Genomic DNA, 21,350 nt, shown 5'->3' on the forward strand with positions numbered 1-21,350 from the left:
ATTTATGCCTTGAGGTGACTCCCTCATGCATTTATGAACATGAGCATGACTAGTTTGGATAGTAGGTCTAGATACCTCTCCACTTCATGTATGACTAAGAGGTGATTACCCTTGTCTTTATGATGTTAAGAGACGATGAACGTGAATGATGAACCTAAATATCTAGCTTAGCATGGGTAAGATTATGAAGTCTTGTTCATGTATGGCACAGACTTGCCTTAAGGTGACTCATGAGGTGTTTCTCTTATATGATGTATGCTTAGATATGATTGTGTTATAGTTGCCTTCCTTGACATGATATGATTGACTAAGGTGATAGTTCTCTTGTCTATATGAAGTAAGCTAGTAATGAGACCAAAGTAGGGTAAATATGACTATGATGACTTCAAGGTTATGCTTAGTGGGAAGGGTAGTATGAGATGCCTTTCATACATTGCACAAGTGTGCTTTGAGGTTACTTTGGAGTATGGTTCCCATATGGTAAGAAAAGCTTAAGAGTTGACCATGTATATATGCTATGATTAATATGACCAAAAAGGGATACTTGGCTTGGGTGGTGTTATGGGATGCTATTCATGCTTTGCACTTGTATGTTTTTGAGGTTACTTGAGAATGGTTCTATTAGGGTAGAGATGACTAAGAGTCAATTATGCTTATATGATGCTTATGTTGAAGACTTGGCTTATTATGATTATGACTTGTCTCCTATGCTCATTAACTATGTCTTATGCTGACTTATGTTTATATGATGCTTATGTTGGAGATCATGCTATGACTATGATGATTATGTTATGATTATATTATGACTATGTTATTATCTCTTATTCTTAGGTCTTATGTTGACTAACCATTTGAGATGTTCTTATGATGTTGTGCTAGCTTTCATACTTGGTACATTTTGTACCAACATATATTGCCTACATTCTAATCTAATGTAGGGTTTGGAGACTTGAGTGCCATCGTGAAGATATGGTTCTAAGGAGCTAAGGAGTTGAAGATCTTAGTGAGTCCTCACAGCTTCGAGGACAAACCAACCATTTCCTTTATGTCTTTATTTCATGTTTTTTGGAATAATGTATGGGTTGTGTCCCAAGAGTTCAATCTAAAGTGTATTAGATGGTTTGAGACAAAGTATAGAAAGACTTCCGCTTGATTTTATGAAAATGACTTCGATTGTAAAAGATTCATATTTACCCATATTTTCCATTATCTTATGTTCATGATATGCTAAGGGATTGTATGCGACCACTTCGGGGTCAAGTACGCCATGTTACGTCTAGAGGGTATCCCTGGGTCTTGACAAACTTTGTAATCAGAGAACAAGGTTTTAGAAAGGTTCTAGGATTGTCTTAAACCACGTCTAGTAGAGTATTATTCATAAATGTGAAGCGCGCCACATTTATAAATAAGAGGCTATTGGATGCTTAGGAAACTTCACTACTTCATTCTCTAAGTCATGCCATAGAGTTTGGCTTTAGTAGGCCCTTCTTCTAATCTGTGCCCTATGTTTTTTCAGGGTATGGCTAATACAAGGGTTAATGCTAGGAGAAATAAGGAAGGAAATGAGGAGCAAGAGGTTCCTCCCCAAGGTTCCCATGAGCCTTAAGTTCCTCAAGCTCCTAATTATGAGGGGGCTACGACAAATGTGGAAATAAGATCGGCTCTCCAAACATTGACTCAAGCCATGACGGCTCAAGTCAGTAAGGAAGTTGGGGCCCATGTGAACCCTAATGTGAGCACTATGGCTTCTAGGTTGAGGGATTTTGTGAGGACGAGTCCTCCGGTGTATCTTGGTTCCAAGGTGGGAGAGGATCCAAAGAGTTTGTAGATGATGTGTATAAGGTATTTGATGCTATGAGAGTGACTTTTATAGAGAAAGCGGAGCTAGCCGCTTACCAATTAAAGGATGTGGCCCAAGTGTGGTATACTCAATGGAAGATGAATAGGCCTGTAGAAGCGGGTCACATAGATTGAGAAGTGTTCAAAAAAGCATTCCTTGGTAAGTTATTTCCCCTAGAGTTGAGGCAGGCTACGATGCAAGAGTTTATCAACCTTAGGCAAAGTAACATGAGTGTTCAGGAGTATTCCCTAAAATTTACTCAATTCTCTAAGTATGCTCTAACTTTTGAGGAGAATTCAAGGGCTGAGATGAACCAATTCATGATGGGAGTATCTAAATTAGTAGAAAATGAATGTCGTGTGGCAATGCTTATAGATGATATGGATATCTCACGTCTTATGAATTTTTCCCAACGAATGGAAGAGTCAAAACATAAGAAAGAATCTAAGGAGAAAAATAGGTCTACATTGGATGATGATGAGCCCTTAGATGATGAGTCTGATGGACATGGTCGCCCTAAGTTTAGACAAAAGTTCCCTAAGCAAGGTCCCTCAAGTACTCCTAAGTTCAACCAAATGAGGGTGTCTAACCCCAAGTCTCAAGAAGAAGGTAGTGAGATTCTATTACCGGGATGTCTTAAGTGTGATAAGAGCCATGAGGGTGAATGCTTAGCGTGCTCTAATATTTGTTTTGGTTGTGGTGATTTGGGCCACAAGATAAGGCATTGTCCTAAGATTGCTAGAAATGAAAAAGATAGTCGTCGTAGGTCCCAACCCTACCCTTCCTCCGGTCCACTTGGTTTGGGTGGCAAGGCTCCAAGGAAGAATAGATCTTAAGCTCTCCAATCTAAGGATGATCAAGAGTGATCTCCTCCTGTCCCTTCCGATATGTGTTTTATGCTTTAGTAAATTTCTGGATTTCTTGTCTTTGGTGACTTGTTATGTTGTACTATGATGTTGTCTTTAGTATGAATGATGCTTCATTGTTGCCTTTATGTTATGAAAGATGTTTAGAAGAATTTGTGTAGGCTTACTCCCAAGAGGGAGATAATGTGCCTACCTAGCAAGGTGATTGTGAAGTTATGTTTAGTTGTTAGTAGAACCCGACTTAGTCATGATCAATTTTGTAGTATGTTGATAGATTTGTTGAATATGGTGTTTAAGTAATTCCTAGATGGGTTGAGTGAGTAACTCCTCTAAGAAGGTAGAAGTGTAGTTTACCATGGTTTAGAATCACCTTGTGTGATGGATGTGAAAGCTTAGTGATGACTTACTCCGACCTTAGAATTAGAAAGGCATGATGCTTAAATAAGGTTTGTATAGGCTTGCTCCCAAGGGGGAGATAATGTGCTTAGATAGCAAGGTCATTGAGTGTACTTGATATTTATGAGTTAGATTTATTTGAAATCTTCACCTTGAGTGGTGTTAGTGAGGTTGCTTGTGAGTTAGTTCCTTAAAGAAAACCTCTCTAAATTAGAAGTACCGGTAGAATCTTAGATCGACAAGTTAAGAAATAGAAGAGCATAGAAGTTGTTTCATGAAGTCCTTTGGTGAAGGTTTTAGGTGATGGTACTACTTGGGAGGCCAAGGTCCAATGAGAAGTCCCAATATCCTCATCATTCTTCCTTGTGTTCCTCCTTTAGCATTCAAGATCTTGAGATATTAAGTTTCTCTTGGTTTGCTTTTATATGAAATTATGTGTGAATAGTATGTTTCCATCATTTCCTTGTGTGCATGTTTATGAAAATGCTTAGGTCTTGCTAGAAAGGACTTACATGCATAGTTTTCCTCAAGTTGTAGTGCATTTGAGTAGAATTGGATATAGACTTCATGAGATGAATAGATGAGCATGCCTTAGTTTGGAGTTGAAAGATTTCCTCCTTGAATAAATGCTTTTTGAGAAGTAAATTGCATTTAGGCTCCAAGAATGTGTGTTGAGCATATTTTAGTTAGGAGATGTTAGTTCCTCCTTGAAAATGAGTAGATATGAACATTTCATGCTTGTTGGGTTGGTAGATGTAGTTCCTACTCTCTTGTGTTGCATTGAATGAGTTTAGTTTTGAATTGAAGTCTTCTTGCTTGGTTGTGTGCATTTAGATGTAGTGCATGCATGGTGGGATGCTAGTTTAGAGTTGTGTCTTTAAGAAGTGTTTAGAATTGTCATTCGAGGACGAATGATCCCAAGGGAGAGATATTGTAACACCCTGAAAACTAGTGAGTTCTAGAGCTTTTCGTAAGCATTTTGGAGTGTTGTATGAGGGTTAAAACTCATAAAAAGGGTTCCTCGTACTTAGAATGGAGGTTTAGGGGTTAGGGCGTCAAGGTACGACCCCCCAAGGACCACCCAAGGGGTCCTTGAGGAGGACCTGAAGACAGCCCAAAAAGCTATTTTTTTTTGGCAGACCCTATGCCTCGCCACTTACTGGCCGTAGGTGGACCCACGCCCTATAGGTTGGGGTCGTGGGTGAAGGCTTGGGTTGGCCTGCAAAGTTGAACCTGCAGTACCTATCTATGACGTACCAGTACGGGCAGTAGACCCATCCACGGTTTGTGGACGGGTGGGCGTAGGTGCAAGCAGTTTTTGGTCTTTTAGTTTTGAGTCAAGTGTTTAGGGGTTAAGTTAGTAATTAGTTAGGGCTTAGGGAGATTGGTTAATTAGTTAATTAACCACCTATAAATACCTAATAAGACTCTAAACTAAGTCATTAACTCATTCATCTAAGAACCCCCAAAATATTCTCCAAAAATCCTTTCTCTAGAAGTGAAGAAGAAGAAGGAGAAGAGAATGGAAGAGGGCAACAACTGGGGTCGAAATTCACCATTGATTCAAGCTTTGTTTAAGGCTTTGAAAATATGTATGTTTAGCTTATTCATATATGGGTTCTTCCCCCATAGAACCCCCTTAGTTTTCCCCTAATTGTGAAGGCAAAAACCCAATTCTAGCTAGGGTTGTTCTTACATTGTGGGTAGGACTTAGGTATGATTCCAATCTAGTGGATAATACCTAATTATGATTGTATTGACATTAAATTGTGATATTATAATGAATTCATGTGATTTCTATGGTAAACCCTAGTATATTTGATGAATTTCATATTGTGTGGGTTTATGCCATTAGAGGTGAAGTTGAAGGTTCATAGGTGATTTTCCTAAACCAATGTCATGTGTAGTAATTGATCAAAGTTAGGATCATATAATAATGAATTGAACTAGACTCTATTGTATATGATGAATCTTGATGTATAGTTAGAATTGAGCCTTTATGATCAATTATGACTAGAATCACCTAGTAATGATGAATATGATTAGAATACCTTGAAATCTAGGTATGAATGAAGGTTGCAAGAAGTAAAGCTTGAATGTAAGGCTTGTAGTAATGAATGTTGATCATTAAGGTTTGAATGTAAATCCAATATGATGAACTATGAATGTTAAGGGTTTGAGAGAAATCTATATGTGAGATTAGAAGATTAAAGTAAAGAATTATGGTAAAAGGACTATAGGAACCTAATCTACATTATGAGTACTTAAGTGCACAAAGTGATATAATCACTTGAGTTATGCTAGTATCCATGTCTAGTGTAGAATTCTAGACATGACATTATGCATGAACATGATATGACATGAAAGGTTCTCTCACTTAGAATAATTCTAGGTTGAAAGGTTTTCTCACCTAAAATGAATCTAAGTCCTAGGACTCTAAGATGTGATGAGGCTTGTGGTGATTCCCCTAAATGACCTTTACATGATAGGAATGTGTGGTGAATTCCCTTACTCCTAATTAGTTTAGTATGGGTAGTGTGAGGTGATTACCCTTTATGTATGTGTGACTCCCAAGGCAAGCGGTGATTACCCATTAGCCTTTATGTTGGTCATGGAGGCGATTACCTATGATCCTTATGTGATGATGTTGAGGCGAATACCTACATTACACATTAAAATGGATATGAAGGTGAATACATATATCACCTTAAAATGAATATGTAGGCTAATACCTATATTCCTCTAATAATAAACATGGAGATGAATACCTATGATTCATTGATATGTATGACTAGAGGTTAATACCCTTGTCTTTATGATTCCATGATATGTGTGGCTTGAGGTGACTTCTTTTGTCCTTCATGATGAACTAAAAATTTATGCCTTGAGGTGATTCCCCCTTGCATTTATGAACATGAGCATGACTAGTTTGGATAGTAGATCTAGATACCTCTCCACTTCATGCATCACGAACATGTGATTACCCTTGTCTTTATGATGTTAAGAGATGATGAACATGAATGATGAACCTAAGTGTCTAGCTTAGCATGGGTAGGATTATAGGGTCTTGTTCATGCACGACACAAGCTTGCCTTAAGGTGACTCATGAGGTGTTTCTCTTATATGATGTATGCTTAAATATGATTGTGCTATAGTTGCCTTCCTTGACATGATATGATTGACTAAGGTGATAGTTCCCTTGTCTATATGAAGTAAGCTAGTAATGAGACCAAAGTAGGGTAAATATGACTATGATGACTTCAAGGTTATGCTTAGTGTGAAGGGTAGTATGGGATGCCTTCCATACATTGCACAAGTGTGCTTTGAGGTTACTTAGGAGTATGGTTCCCTTATGGTAAGAAGAGCTTAAGAGTTGACCATGTATATAGGCTATGATTAAGATGACCAAAAAAGGATGCTTGGCTTAGGTGGTATTATGGGATGTTGTTCATGCCTTGCACTTGTATGCTTTTGAGGTTACTTGAGATTAGTTTTATTAGGGTAGAAATGACTAAGAGTCAATTATGCTTATATGATGCTTATGTTGAAGACTTGGCTTATTATGATTATGACTTGTCTCCTATGCTTATTACCTATGTCTTATGTTGACTTATGTTTATATGATGCTTATGTCGGAGATCATGCTATGACTATGATGATCATGTTATGATTATATTATAACTATGTTATTATCTCTTATACTTATGTCTTATGTTGACTAACCATTTGATGTGCTAGCTTTCATACTTGGTACATTTTGTACTAACGCATATTGCCTACATTCTAATCAAATGTAGGGTTTGGAGACTTGAGTGTCATCTTGAAGCTAGGTTTCTAAGGAGCTAAGGAGTTGAAGATCTTAGTGAGTCCTCATAGCTTCGAGGACAAACCAACCATTTCCTTTATGTCTTTATTTCATGTTTTTTGGAATAATGTATGGGTTGTGTCCCAAGAGTTCAATCTAAAGTGTATTAGATGGTTTGAGACAAAGTATAGAAAGACTTCCACTTGATTTTTATAAAAATGACTTCGATTGTAAAAGATTCAAATTCTCCCGTATTTTCTATTATCTTATGTTCATGATATGCTAAGGGCTTGTGTGCGACCACTTCGGGGTCATGTACACCATGTTACGTCTAGGGGGTGCCCCTGGGTCGTGACATGTCAACTCCGACATTCATCATCTTTGTTGTAATTCTTTACCTTTTTCGCACCTCTTGATAGTTTGGCTTGTGCACAATTTTTTTGGGTGAGCGCTTTGCTTCTCTCTACTTCTATATAACTATGAATTCTTTGTTTCCTCTACGTGGTTTATTGTTTATTGTCTTTTTTTGTATGTGTTTTATTTTTTCTCGTGTTGTTTACCTTCTTTCAGCTTTTTCAATAATTTGATTTGTGCGCCAAATTTCCGGGTGAGCGCCTTGCTTATCTTTTAACCCATTTATGCGCATTCCATTTTATTAGAGTTGCTCTGTATCTACCTCTGGTTAATCAGATTGTTTTGGTATTGCTGTGTAACTGCTTTATTATAAGAAACAAACCAATTGATTTTAATTATGAAGTTAGATCCAAGTATCACTTTGTTTAATGTTCCAAACTTTAGCAATTGATTACACAAGGGTGGGTCAACTTAAACTTCGAGGCACAATTGAATGTGGTTTTTATTAGTCTGTGTGATATACATATTTTCATTTGATTTCACCATGTTATAGAAAGATTTTCGTGATTTTCTATTTGTTGTCTTTCTTTTATATGCTTTGTTTTTGTTCTTGTCCTATAAATAAGCTTTAGCCTCAACTTACCAAAATTCCTCATTGAATTTTATATGCAGTTTTGTATGGCTTAGAAATTTTGTTTTACTCATTGGCCAAAACTACATCTATGATTAGTCAGCCAAGGATTTGTAATAAAGTAACCTCTTAATTAATAACGAACGAATCTCATTCACAGTGTCGCAACCTTTATAGCTTAGCTAAATTCTTCTTCTCTGTGTCACTTTGTTTTGTTCCTTCACCAGTCATATTTCCATGACTTGCAGTAGTAGTGATTTTGCACATTATGATAATTAACTAAGAGACGAGAGAGAACAATATAGAAGACAAAAATGAAAATATAATATTTGTTGAGTATGTGCAAAGAAGGAAAAAAGATCGTCTCCAATCAGCTTTTTATTGAGAAGTGAGTCGAGAAATTGTTTCTCAATAGGTTCTATAAAATAAGGCTAGACAAGTAACAAACCTCTTCTCTTCCCAAAGCAGACGTACAAGACACTCGAATTCTTCCTAATCTTACTCAATACGTACATTCTCATTCGATCCAAATCTTAGTTAATTGCATAATTTTTTCAGAAGTAGTTTCAATGTATTTTTAAATACACACTTAACAAATAGCTAACATAAATATCTCATATCGTGTTTGTACTAAAATATATATGCTTTTCTCTAATAAGATTATAAAGAAAGGATCTTGATGGTTACACTTACACATGCATTTGCTACTCTTTAAAACATATACTATTGTTTGCCTCTTCTCTAAATGCTTCACAAACAAATTTCCTTGTAAACATCTGCGGGTATAAAAAAAACTTACATTCTATAGTTGATGGATTCCAAAAAAGCGACTAATTGTTCATATGTAGAAAAAAGAAAGGTGTTATGTAACTCGAACGACGCAACACATATAGTCAGGTGTCTGCTCAAATAGATACTACAACACATAACTTTCTTGAAAAACTCACTATTGGCATCCCATTTCAGCCAACATCATCTTCGTAAGGGAGGGTTTTCCGAAACATCATCCATTTATCATCCGAGAACTTCCAGTGCTTTCTGAGAAAGATTTCCTCTTTTATTAACCTAATGCCACCAACGTGACTTTTGTAGAGCTCTATTGAAAGTTCAATTTTTCTTTTACGAGGGTCTTTGTTATGTATTTGAATCGCATAACTAGGAAATTATATGGAGTGAGAATATGGCGTGAGGGAAATCATACATACTCTATTTTGTTATGTTAGTATTGTAAGGCCAGGTTATTCTGAGTCATTGTTTAATAATGTACATAGTAACCACTTTTTACTAATATTTTCATTATTTCTTTTCATTGCTCCTTAAATTCATATTGGGCTCGTGCTAAGCACGAACTTTTCCCATCTAGTATATATGTATATATGGTATTAAATCATCTCTATTTTTTAAAAAAAAAATTTGATATTGGTGTGGGACCGAAAATTCTCACACAACTATGAAATTTCAAGAAAAATTACTTAAATAAAATAACTTCTAATTTTCTAAAATGCTCCTATTGTCGAAACTGTTCTAATTACTGTCATATGTATAAGTTAATTTAAGCTAATTTTAGATTTTTATCTAAAATAAATTGTATATATTCGTGTGGTGCTCAATTATATTTATTTATTCAAAAATATTATCTTTGTATAATGCCAAGAGCTTTGGTGCACATATGAAATATAAAGAAAATAAGTACTTAACTAAAATAACTCTAATTTTCTATAATGCCCTTATTATCAGAAACTTCTCTAGTTACTGCCTTATATATAATCTAGTGAAGTTGAGCTAGAAATGAGAAAAATATGTATTAGAAACACTTAAATGATTTTGTCACAATTTTTACTTGTTTTGGGGCTCTAAAGGAGCGGGTTACTGATTTTACTTGAGAAAACATGAAACTTCGAAAGGAAATACATCATTTTCTGAGCTTTTGTTCTAATGAAATAGTTGCTTTAAACTCACCGGTTTTACTTTCAAAGTCTGAATATTTTAAGGAAAAATACTAATTTTATAAGAATTGCGAACAAAATGAGGTTTACTTTTTACTAATAAGCTCGAGGAGGCTCTTTGGGACGGCTCAAGGAACTATCTTGAGTTATATTTCTTGTATTTCATCAATTGTCAAGTGTGACGGACCATTCTGGCTGGCTCGAGAGATTTTGCAGGGCTTCTACTTTTATGCATCGACCACACATGCATTGCATCAACTTGCATTATGTGTATGATTGTGATTTACTTGTGTTGGATATCAAATGCTCTTTACTTTTTATTATCTACATTGTTTGTAGTGACATGTATGTTGCTAGTTAGTTGTTGAATCATACTGTTAGTACTCTCCTAACTCTTTTATTTATATAATTTTTATTTGAGTTCGGCCGACCTATGATGCTTACTAATTACTCTGTGTTTTGATACTCCTATTACATTTTTGCATTTTTTCTGATGCAATGCCTAGTACGAGCCACCCTTGTTGAGTTTGGATCTCTTGTAGTTGTCGCTGATTTGAATTGTGGTGAATTCTTGGTGTCCGGAGATTTACTTATTTTCCCCTCTTTTGTATTGTCTATGTATTTTGTATTTTGATTAGACATGTCTGATGTATATAGTCCTTTATGTACCTAGACGCTTTTGTACCTATGACACCATGTCCGGATTGGTTCTTATGTATAGTTTTTCCTTTCTTGATCACTTTCGAGTCGTTTCTGTTATTTTGTACCGTTATGTATATATCTATACTACGATCTCACTTTTATATTTCTATTGCTTCTACGTAATTTTGTTTAGTGTATTTATTACTTTCCGCTTTGGATTCTAGACTTACCTACAAGATATATATGATAAGTATCATCATGTCCAGATTTCGAATCGCGACAATTCATTTAGGGGTCATTTGGTAGAGTGTATTAGAAAATATAATGCATGCATTAGGTGTGTGTATTAGTAGTACCTTATTTGGTACACTTTTTCATGCACTCTATTGTGTATTAAGTTGTGTATTACTAATACCAAGAAATTCTAGGTATTAGAAATACAAAGCATTTTAACACTTGCATTAGATCAAATAATTACAAAACTACCCTTAAAGCCTTTTCATTTTCTTTGTTGTCATAAGTTTTTATTTTTATTTTTATTTTTATTTGCCTTTTGGTGTCTTTTAATTTGTTGGTGTCTTAATAGACTTCATGGCCTTTTAAGTATCTTTTTTTGTTAAATCTAATTTCAATATAATTTAATAAAAAATTTTACTATTGTGACAATAAATTTGATAAAAAAAATTATTTGCCAACATTCACAAAAATATTTTGACGCAATAGTACAACTACTTAATACTATTTTTTTTTTTTTTTTAAAAAAGATGAAGAGTTAATGATGTTTTAGCAAAGAAATCTTTTTTGATGTTTTAGCAAAGAACTTTCTTGCAAAGGAAGTGTACAAATAAATAAGGCAAAATTACTCATTACCGCCCTGAACTTGAAGCTTTTTATACGGTGTACACCTAAACTAAATTCCGTTTTAATTACCTCCCAAACTTGTTTATTCCTCCGTCGCGTACACCTTTTTTGTCCACCTGGCGTAGAAATTGACAACACACTTTACTAAGCGCGTGAGGAAGTGATTTTTTGCCACATCACAAAGCTACAACGGTAAAAAAAACGTAAAATCTCTATTTTTCTTTAATATTAGCATATTTTAAACGAAAAATAGGGCAAATGTAAATGAAAAGTAAAGGAAACAAAGATTAACACTTATTTGGTAAGAATTTCCGACAAATTTGAAATTGAAGGAGTTCCGCGAAATTAGCCCTTATTCAAAAATAACTTTTAAACGATGAATTTTAATATTTGGCATATTTTAAACGAAAAATAGGGCAAAATGTAAATGAAAAGTAAAGGAAACAAAGATTAACACTTGGTAAGAATTTCAGACAAATTTGAAATTTAATCGACCAACTTCACGTCTAGAAAAACCCAAATCCAGAAGGAGTTCCGCGAAATCAGCCCTTATTCAAAAATAACTTTTAAACAATGAATTTTAAATTTAAGAAATTTATTTTTTGCAATATCTAGGTGGCTATTATTTATCCAGGTGGAAATCCACATCACCACTTTTGCCAGCTGTCGCAAACGTGTAGTCACAATAGGAGTAGGTGGACAAAAAAGGTGTACGCGACGGAGGAATAAACAAGTTCGAGGGGGGTAATTAAACGGAATTTAGTTTAGGTGTACACCGTATAAAAAACTTCAAGTTCAGGGGGATAATGAATACTTTTGCCAATAAATAAAGTGTGAATGGTATTTTTGTAAACATATATTCTTTAATAGTAATTATGCAAGATTTGTTATTTCTAATACATCAAACCAAACAATGTATAAGAAATAATACTTGCATAACTAATGCACGCATTACTAATGCAAACACTATTAATACAAATATTACTAATGCACTATATTTTGCATTGTTCTTATACACTCTATCAAACGATCCCTTAGTACATGAATTTGAAAAAGAGTTACATAAGAGACATTCATATTAATGCATTTATAACAAAATAAAAATTGGGGATAAGGGGTCCTACATTCTAAAATGGAGAGTTGAAAGGGCAAATTTATCTTTTTTAGTAGTGAAATAAGAATTGTGAGAGGCCCCCACAACCCATACATTTTACCCACCTCCATTAGCACCAGTCCAGCAAGACTGCCCCTTCTTTGTCTTCACCATCTCCATTCTTGACTTTGTTCTACTAAACTTTTGATAACACCAAGAAAAAAGAAAAGAACAAAAAGACTAAAAAGTTTCGATTTTTTTCTTCTTTCTTGTTTACTGCTTAAGCGCAAAGAATTGCAGAGAAAGGCGAAAGAGAAGTGTAAGTAACGCAACCCCAGATTTTTTTTACCTTTTTTTTCATGTTTATAGGTCTGAGATCGAAATCCCTCTTTTCTTCTCTCTGTAAATTGGTAGAAAATTTCAAACATTTTATCTGAAACTGCAGGTAAGAGATGAATTTCCTTTCAGTATTGGAGGTCCAGAGGTTGAAATCGATGCTTTGACGAATACCCATTTGCTTATTTCACAGTGTAATACTTGTTAAATGCTACTTTGTAGATCAGTAGCCTCGTCGATTTCACGTATCTTCGCTTGCATGGGGTCAGTAATTTGATTTTCTCTATATATCTTTTTTCTGTTTTCTTTTTAGTATAAATTAAAGCATTCTGGTTTCCCCCTTTTAAGGTTGGTGGTTCTGTATTTTTTAGACAATGAATGGTATAAAAAACTGGAGCTCTCAGTCCCAATCTTGTTAGGGAGGTTTACCTAGTATCTGTGCTTGTGGTTGTAGGCTGTAGCAGGTTGCCTGGTAGATTAGTTGAGGTAAATAAGTGACACTATAAATGAAAAAGTTGCAAAGTTTGTTAATACTGCGTTTTTGAATGCTTTTCTTGGTTTATTGGGCAACAATTGGCTTTTATTTGGTGTTTTGGAATCTGAGGTGCTTGCTTAAAGGCTAAGCAAGCAATAATGGGGAATGCAACGGAAGATGAGCTGGTGCTCCTTTTTCTGTTTCTGTTTTTTATTTCCCCATGCTTTGCTTTTTATGTTGAGGAAGTTTGTTCCTAGAATGTTCTATTCTATACGTAATTGTCTTGTTAGCTACAGTATCTAATGCTTTGCTTCTAGCCATGTATAATATATGTTGTTTAAAGATTGAAATTAAGGCATGTTTTCGGAGTATTCCTTTGTGTTCTGTTTTGGGTTTTTTGGAGAATATTTTACGAGCTGTTGTTGGTATGGTGATGGAAAAGTTGAAGGAGACATGGAGGGCACTTCTTAATGTAAGAGTTTGTTTCTGTGCTATGTCCCAAATTTGTTGTACAGTAGATTGAGGATTCCCTTTCTATTTCTAGAAAGTTTTGATACCTTTTATCTTTTTGCTATAAGATGCTATTTATCTTCTTCTATGTGGTGATACTAAGATTACTATAGGCATCCAAAGGCTGAAAATGAATTGCATAAGTCACTGATCACCTTGGATAGGTTGTTATCAAAGAAATGTGCCTTTTGTGGACTATACTGCTATACAGCATGTGAGTCTAAGTTGCAATCCAAGCTACACTATTTCATGACGAAAGCTTATCTTTTGCAATGATTCACTGAAATAGATTTTAATAGCCTGTTGCAATTTTACGATAATGTCGCGTTGGTTATCTCCTGGTGTTTCTGTTTTGATTGGAATGAGAACGATATGAGCACTTCAGGCAGTTATTTTACTGCTTTGTTTTCTACATTGGGTATTGGAGGAGTTGGTGCTTCTAGCAGAGTCCTTGGATATCAATCTTGTAATGAAGAAAGCCCTGATAGTAGGACTAGTTTTAGGTCCATCTTGCTTGTATTCAAGACCATAGCAGATGAGCTGATCCATTCCTGCACAATGCAATTAGAAATACTCAATAACTTATTATCAAAGCATCGGTGAACAAGAAATAAAACTGATGTAATGAATTCTGTGAAGAAGATGCAAGATTTGAATAAAATATAAACTTGTGTCGATTTGATGTTTTTGTACTGTATTGCCAAGTGAAATTTGGAAGGTTGGTGACTGTTGAACAAGTACAACTATGTGTCAATAACAAACTAGTTGGGGTTGGCACTTGGCTATAGGAATCTTCTATCCCACGCTCCTTCAGTCTGGCCTGTTCTTTTCAAGGATTCAATAATCTATCTTTTAGGAACCCTGAATTTGTTTCGATAGACTAATTATCTGGTATTGGAATGAAAGGGCTCAGATGGAGAAAAATGGATATTGATGATTCATATGTAGATCTATGTACTAGTTTGAGATTGAAGTGTAATTGTTCTCAGCTCAACTTATATAGATCTTTTTCTTCCATTGTGCCATAATTTCTGGCTTAGTCTACTTCATTCCAAGAGATTGTATGCCCTTCCGAATTCTTTCCATGTGATTTAGGTCTACCTCATTCTCTGTTAACACCTTCACTCTAGTTTCAAGCTGAGTGAAAATTTAATGTTCTTTATTATGACCTTTTTTTCTCTTTAGTATATTTCTAAACTTGTAAATGAAGTCATGTTTTGTGTATGTCTAAACGACATGATGGGGAACACCCTAGACATTGAGAAGCTAGCTGAAAGTTGATTAGTATGCGGGGTTATCCTAGATATATGGCCCATAAGATACCCAACTTCCTCTTGAAATCCATTTTTATCTCTTATTTATCAAAGTTAACTTTATTGGGGTCTCCGGTCTCCCATTCAATGATGCTAAGGGGAATAATGCTATCATTGACTTTGTTTAATTCCAAGAATGGGAGACTAAGGGTAAAGGATGAAGAAATTCAAATAGTTTTACTACTCTTGGGTGGAGTTCTGATGATTTGCTTCCTGTTATCTTGTATGTCTATAAAAGTAGTAAAAGATGTCCAATCCTTCCTGTCTAATTTCAAAGGGGTTGAAGAATCTGGAACATTTTTCCCTTATTAAAGAAGGGCAATAACTTATAATGTATCTGGTCTACTTATTGTCTCACCCTTCACTTCTTACCGCAACCAAACGCTTGAGGTAGCTAAACTGTATCATCTATGTAGCACTCCCTTATGGCACAACTTATTCACTTCCAATACTTTGTCATCGCATCAAATGTGCTGTTAGACCAAATAACATGTGTCATTCGTGTATTTAAAGTAATGGATCTGATCAAATGTGAATTGCAATGTCACAACTTATTCACTTCCTGTTATTAAATGTGATTATGGATTTGAACTGTCTAATGTCAGAAGGAAATCAAATTTCTTTAGGTACGAAGGAAATCCATGTTATACTCCATGGTTTGATCGTGTTTTTAAAGCAATGGATCTGATTATGGATTTGGACCGTCTTAGGCCGAATGATAGTTTATGTGAGACTTGATAATTATTTCACCTTGAGATTAAAAAAGGTAAAATTTTGATAGCTATACACTTTGGGTTGTAGATTGACTCCCTTGTCCCTTTTCGGTACCTGAATTTGAAATTTTTGACTATTCTAAGTGGAGTATGACTTACTTGATTTTTGATACATTTATGAGTGACTACATTATGTCAACCAATGATCTGTACACTGTGAACTGCAATTCAACTCTCTCGAAGTTGCTTAAGCCAAATAAGAGTAGGCTTGCTATATAGAACTAGTTGATGGTTGTTTGGTATTACCAGTTATTACCTGGACTTAGCACTTAATATTGTACAGTGGTATAGGGACTATTATGCACTAGATCTTACCTTTCCCTCAATGAAAAGAGGGGACGTGGGGGGTGGGGTGAGCACTGGTAGTTATGAAGTTGATCTCAAATTTGGAATATACATTGTTCTGGTGGTTTTTGTTTTCCAAGTATCTTGTTGACAGCGTACAGATTTTCTTTTACTGATTATGCTAATCATCTTTTATGGTTGTAAACCTGATTGTAACAGAGCAGAAGTTGTCTTGGGTGCTGTGTAAAGCCACCACATGTTATTTTAGTGGATAGGCCATCCAAAGGTCAGAAAGTTCAGGGTCAACGCTTGAGGAAACGCGGTTCAAGGGACGACTTTTGGAGCAGTAGTGCTTGTGAGATGGAGAATAGTGCATTTCCTTCACAACGAAGTGTCTCATCAATTAGTACTTTAAATCAGGGCCTTGATGCTCACAGTAGTTCTAGCACCACAAACAACACTGAATTTGTAAATCATGGCAAGTGCATATTTCACTCTCTTTACTTTCATTGGCTATCATGGGAATACTTTACCAATAGTAACCTTTCTTGGGGATATCCAAGTCTCACTATGTTAGTATTCCGCCAAATGCAAGAAATTAACATGTGATAGAGGATATAAAACCTAGAAATGATCTGTAGCTGTAGTTTCCTTGAAGTTCCATCAAAAAATAATGAAAGAAAAGAAGAATTATCTTTTTTATCGGATGTCCCCAAAGGGACAAAAGAAAAGAAGAATTATTGGGTAAATTTCATAGTCTCAGTTGGTTGGCTTAAAGTAGTCCCTGCAATTGCAATTTTCAGACATCGATATATTCAAGATCGTCTACTTTGAAAATTTCATTAACACTTGATGCAGGACAAAACCAGATCTATGTACTGTTCATTCTTTTAGATTTCTCTTATTGTCCATGTAGATATCCATTGGAGAAAGCTTTGGAAGCAGGATGCTATACTCTTTCATCTCAGCTTATCAGTATTGTACTGCTCTCCACGTGTTTTAATGTGCTTAATCGAACATTGTCTGGATCAGGTTTAATTCTTTGGAGTAAAACTAGGGAAGAATGGATTGGAAATAGAACACCTCAGAAGCATACTGCTGCTCGGGAATCTAAATTAAGGTGAGCATCTTCCCGTTTCACAATCCTCAAAACAATTGAGTTAATGAGTAGGTTTGACAGCTGCTGGTTTCAGAGTATTTACTTCCCATACAAGTGTGAATATATACTTGATGAGTGTATTCTTCTACCATCATAAATTGCAGCTTTGATGCTAGTTATGAAACTTTGCTGGGGACCAACAAGCCTTTTCCTCAGTCAATCCCTCTATCGGTGAGTCTTGCTGAACTACTAGCATGATTTTGGCATGTAGATGTTTCATGGCTACTTTGTTGATTCTATACATTTAAAATTTTCAGGAAATGGTAGACTTTCTTGTTGATGTTTGGGAACAGGAAGGACTGTATGATTGAGCTGTGGGACTTTACTGATCTTACCCAACCATAGCATTTTCTGTTTGTAAAGTCTACAGAAACCAGATGGATGAAAACAATTATGTTGGATCTCAGGATTTGTATGTTGACAAGAGGAAAATTGGAATGTTTTTTCAAATGAAGGAGAGAGGACCCTTGTTTATTTTGCTAATAAACGAATTTATTTTCAAGAAAAGTGATATTCAACCACATGTGCGCACCCAAAGGATAGTGGTTGCGGGTTTCCCTTGTCATAAAAAAAAAGTGATATTCAACCATCCAAATAAACTCCTTGTTTCCAGATATAGATGATTTCTTTACACTAGTACTGCTCAAGTTTCTTGTGAGGATTTGAGCATGCCATTCAATAGTTTCGACTGTTGCAACGAGTCCTAGTGATTTTAAACAATTTTATTTCCATCTACTTTGTGAAGTTTTCTTTCTAAAAAAAAAACCTTAAATTCGGATTATTGTTATAAAATTAAGTTCAGAACAACAATTGTCCACCCAGTCAAGTGCAAAAAATACAGTAGAATCACGCAACCACGTTGCTCCTCCCCGGGTAGTTCCCAATGTTTGGCACTTTCCATACTTCATGGGTGCAACTTGAAGTCTGATTTGAAAATCTCTCTACCTTAACAAAACTTCTCGCGCCCTTCGACCGGGTGTTGGATCGAAATCTAATATAATAGTCTAATATAATAGAAAAGAACTGTCTTTTCTGTAATCGGGAACCGAAAACGAAGCAAGAAAAGACTTGTCCTTTGGTCTCTGAAAAATAGAATATTGATCAAAGAAGGTGACTCGTAGTCCCTTTTGAAAAGGCTTTTGAAAGGGCTACTTTCTTCGGCATGGGGTTGCCGGGAAACGTGTGGTTTCTAAACCCATTGAGATGATCCAAGAATTTCATTCACTAGTTGAGTATTTCCTCTTGTCAGATAGAAGCTTTTCAAGAACAATATATCATCACAAGTAGCTGGTAGAATGATACTTGTTGCACTTTAATGCACTTCACTAATATGTATTGGCAAGAAGTCCAAGCCATGTCTTGCTGGCTATTTTTATATTTTACGAATCGAGTGTTATTGCAGGATTTTCACAGAGGCCAGGGGTTACTAGAGACTCTAAAGCAAATTTTCTGGGAAATGAGATGGTTAGCGGTCCAAGCGGCAGCGGACATGGTATTTATCAAGCATCTGCACCCCACATAAGTGGTAAGTACAACGATTTGTCTGCTAACTTGCAACTTGCAAGCATGGCAAATCATTCATATTGTCTAGTGTTGGGGAAACTAAAATATTCACCGAACAAAAAAGAAGATTACAATTTGATAAAACATATGTAGATGGCCAATATGCATTTGGAACTGTGCATTTTCTACATAAAATTTAGGAAGGAGAAGAAAATGAAACAACAGATAACCATGTCTTGTCGCCAAAGGCTATAAAGAAAAGAAGACAAGATGTATAGACGAAGGATAGAACTTTTCTTCTATTCAAGTGTATCTTACAATGGTGAGTGATATCTCTATTTATAGGTTGAGATATCACTTCAAAGGTCACCATGTTCAATCTCCAGACTAAAAGATACATTGTTATTTTAAAAGGTTCATATCACTTAGGGAATATACATACATGAATTGTCCAAATTAGTAGATACATTATTATCCAAAAAAAAGTTTATATGGGTATCTCCAACCCTATCCTCTATTTTACTCTCCAAATATAGAGTTCTGTATTTTTCCAGACAACTAACTCAAATTCAATTCTTTATTTTACTCTCTAAAAATGAATATTTTTCTCTCTCCTCAATATTATATTATTATTTCTATTTCATTCTTATTTTCTTATTTCATAATATAAATCATTTCTTCTTTTACAAATAATCACTCTACAATCTTTATGTAATACAAAATTATTATTTCTTTTAATCACTCTACAATCTTTATGTAATACAAAATTATTATTTCTTTCAAATTTTTCATTTAATATAAAATTATATTTTATTCTAAATTTCTAAATAACAAAAATTGCAATAAATATTATATATAATATATATTAACGAACAATTCAAATAAAAGTGAAATCATTGATGAAATATAATTGCATCATAAATATTGTATTATCGTAAAATTTATTTTAAATTTTACATAAATACTCAACTTTCAAGTTACGTTACTCTCATAAATGTTCTATTAATGTATTACGGAGTTCAAAATGAGCATTTTTTGTCCTTATTTTTCATGTGTAGCTAAAAATTGTTTAAATTAACAATTTCATCTTGTATCCAATTATTTCGTATACTAATTTACTTTTCCTATCCATTTTGAACTACTGCATCAAATATTTTCACTCTTTAAAAAGTGTAGTCTAATATTTATCACTATGACATAAAAGTAGATTGTTTGAATTATCATGTAAATTTTGTGCATACTTCATCAAGAAAAATAATTATAATCTAAATTACATATTTAAAATGACAAAAAAAAAATAAATAAATTAAATTAGAAAAAATATTAATTCGGGATGGAAGTAGTATACATATCAATAATATGTTTTAGATGTTATATTACTTAGAAAATAGTTACAAATATTATACACTTAATTAATAATCTTATATAATATAAATAACATTAAAATAAATTTAAATTACATATTTAAAGTGACCATTTCTTTTAAAAAATAAAATAGAAAATTATTAATTTGGGCGGAAATAGTAACTTGTTAATAATATATTTTTAAATGTTATATTACATTAGAAAATAATTACAAATGATAAAGACTCAATTAGTAATATAATAGAAATAATATTATATAATCAAAAAGTAAAATAGAGAGGTGAATAGTAGTTCTCCAAATTTGGAGAACTACTATTCACCTCTCTATAATTAAATAATAGAGAGTGAAATAGAGACTGGTTGGAGAACCCATTCTCTATTTTACTCTCTAAATATATAGAGAATAGAGAGTAAAATAGCGATGGGTTGGAGATGATCTAATATACATACATGAATGTAAATAGTAGTTCATAAACAAATTGAATGGACAATCTACTAGTATAACAATTATAAAATATTAGTTCCTATGTTAAATTTGATGTAACACTTATTTTTATAATATAGTATGTTCTAAAATAATGTTTTTTCATATTTAAAAATAATTTTATTTTAAATTATTCATTACCTTAACCATAATTATATAGACATTGTCATAATCCAAACTATGGGACCATTTGGACAGCTACTCTAATTTAGTTAGATAGGCAAAACCCTTAATATCCTTTCCCATTTAGTAGAAAATTATTTAAATCTTAAAAACCTCCATGACAAAGTAAAAATAAAATAAAAAAATTTGAGAAGTTAACAAAATAGCAACATTTTTCAAGGACCTAGTTTAGACAGGTACAAGAACATCTTGATGGAGTAGAATCAGAAATTAAAATAAATTATGTAAAAGACCGACATAACTTCTACTTGAGTACAGAATAGATGGAAGCTGACGATGAGTAACCATCATTCCACGCTTCAAACAACCTAAAAAAACCTACAATACTAAAAGATGTAGTAAAAGTAGTATCAATACACCACACGTACCGAGTAGGCATCATAGTCGATCCGGATTTGTTCCACATAAAATATCACAAAATCAATAAAAATAACAATACAATTATGTCACCTTATTATATCACAAATAATACTTTTCTATATTCCTTATTACTCTGTTACTTTAGTCACTCACATAAGGTTATAATTTCA

The 21,350-nt window shown here is 34.2% G+C and overlaps 1 pseudogene; it reads left to right on the forward strand.

The window, feature by feature from the left end:
• The first annotated feature begins 13,334 nt into the window (after window positions 1–13,334).
• On the forward strand, window positions 13,335–17,800 carry LOC125837683 (uncharacterized; annotated as a pseudogene).
• The last annotated feature ends 3,550 nt before the right edge of the window (window positions 17,801–21,350 follow it).

The sequence above is a fragment of the Solanum verrucosum genome, unplaced genomic scaffold (assembly GCF_900185275.1).
Source record: "Solanum verrucosum unplaced genomic scaffold, falcon-dt-bn FXZP01000133.1, whole genome shotgun sequence".
NCBI lineage: Eukaryota > Viridiplantae > Streptophyta > Magnoliopsida > Solanales > Solanaceae > Solanum > Solanum verrucosum.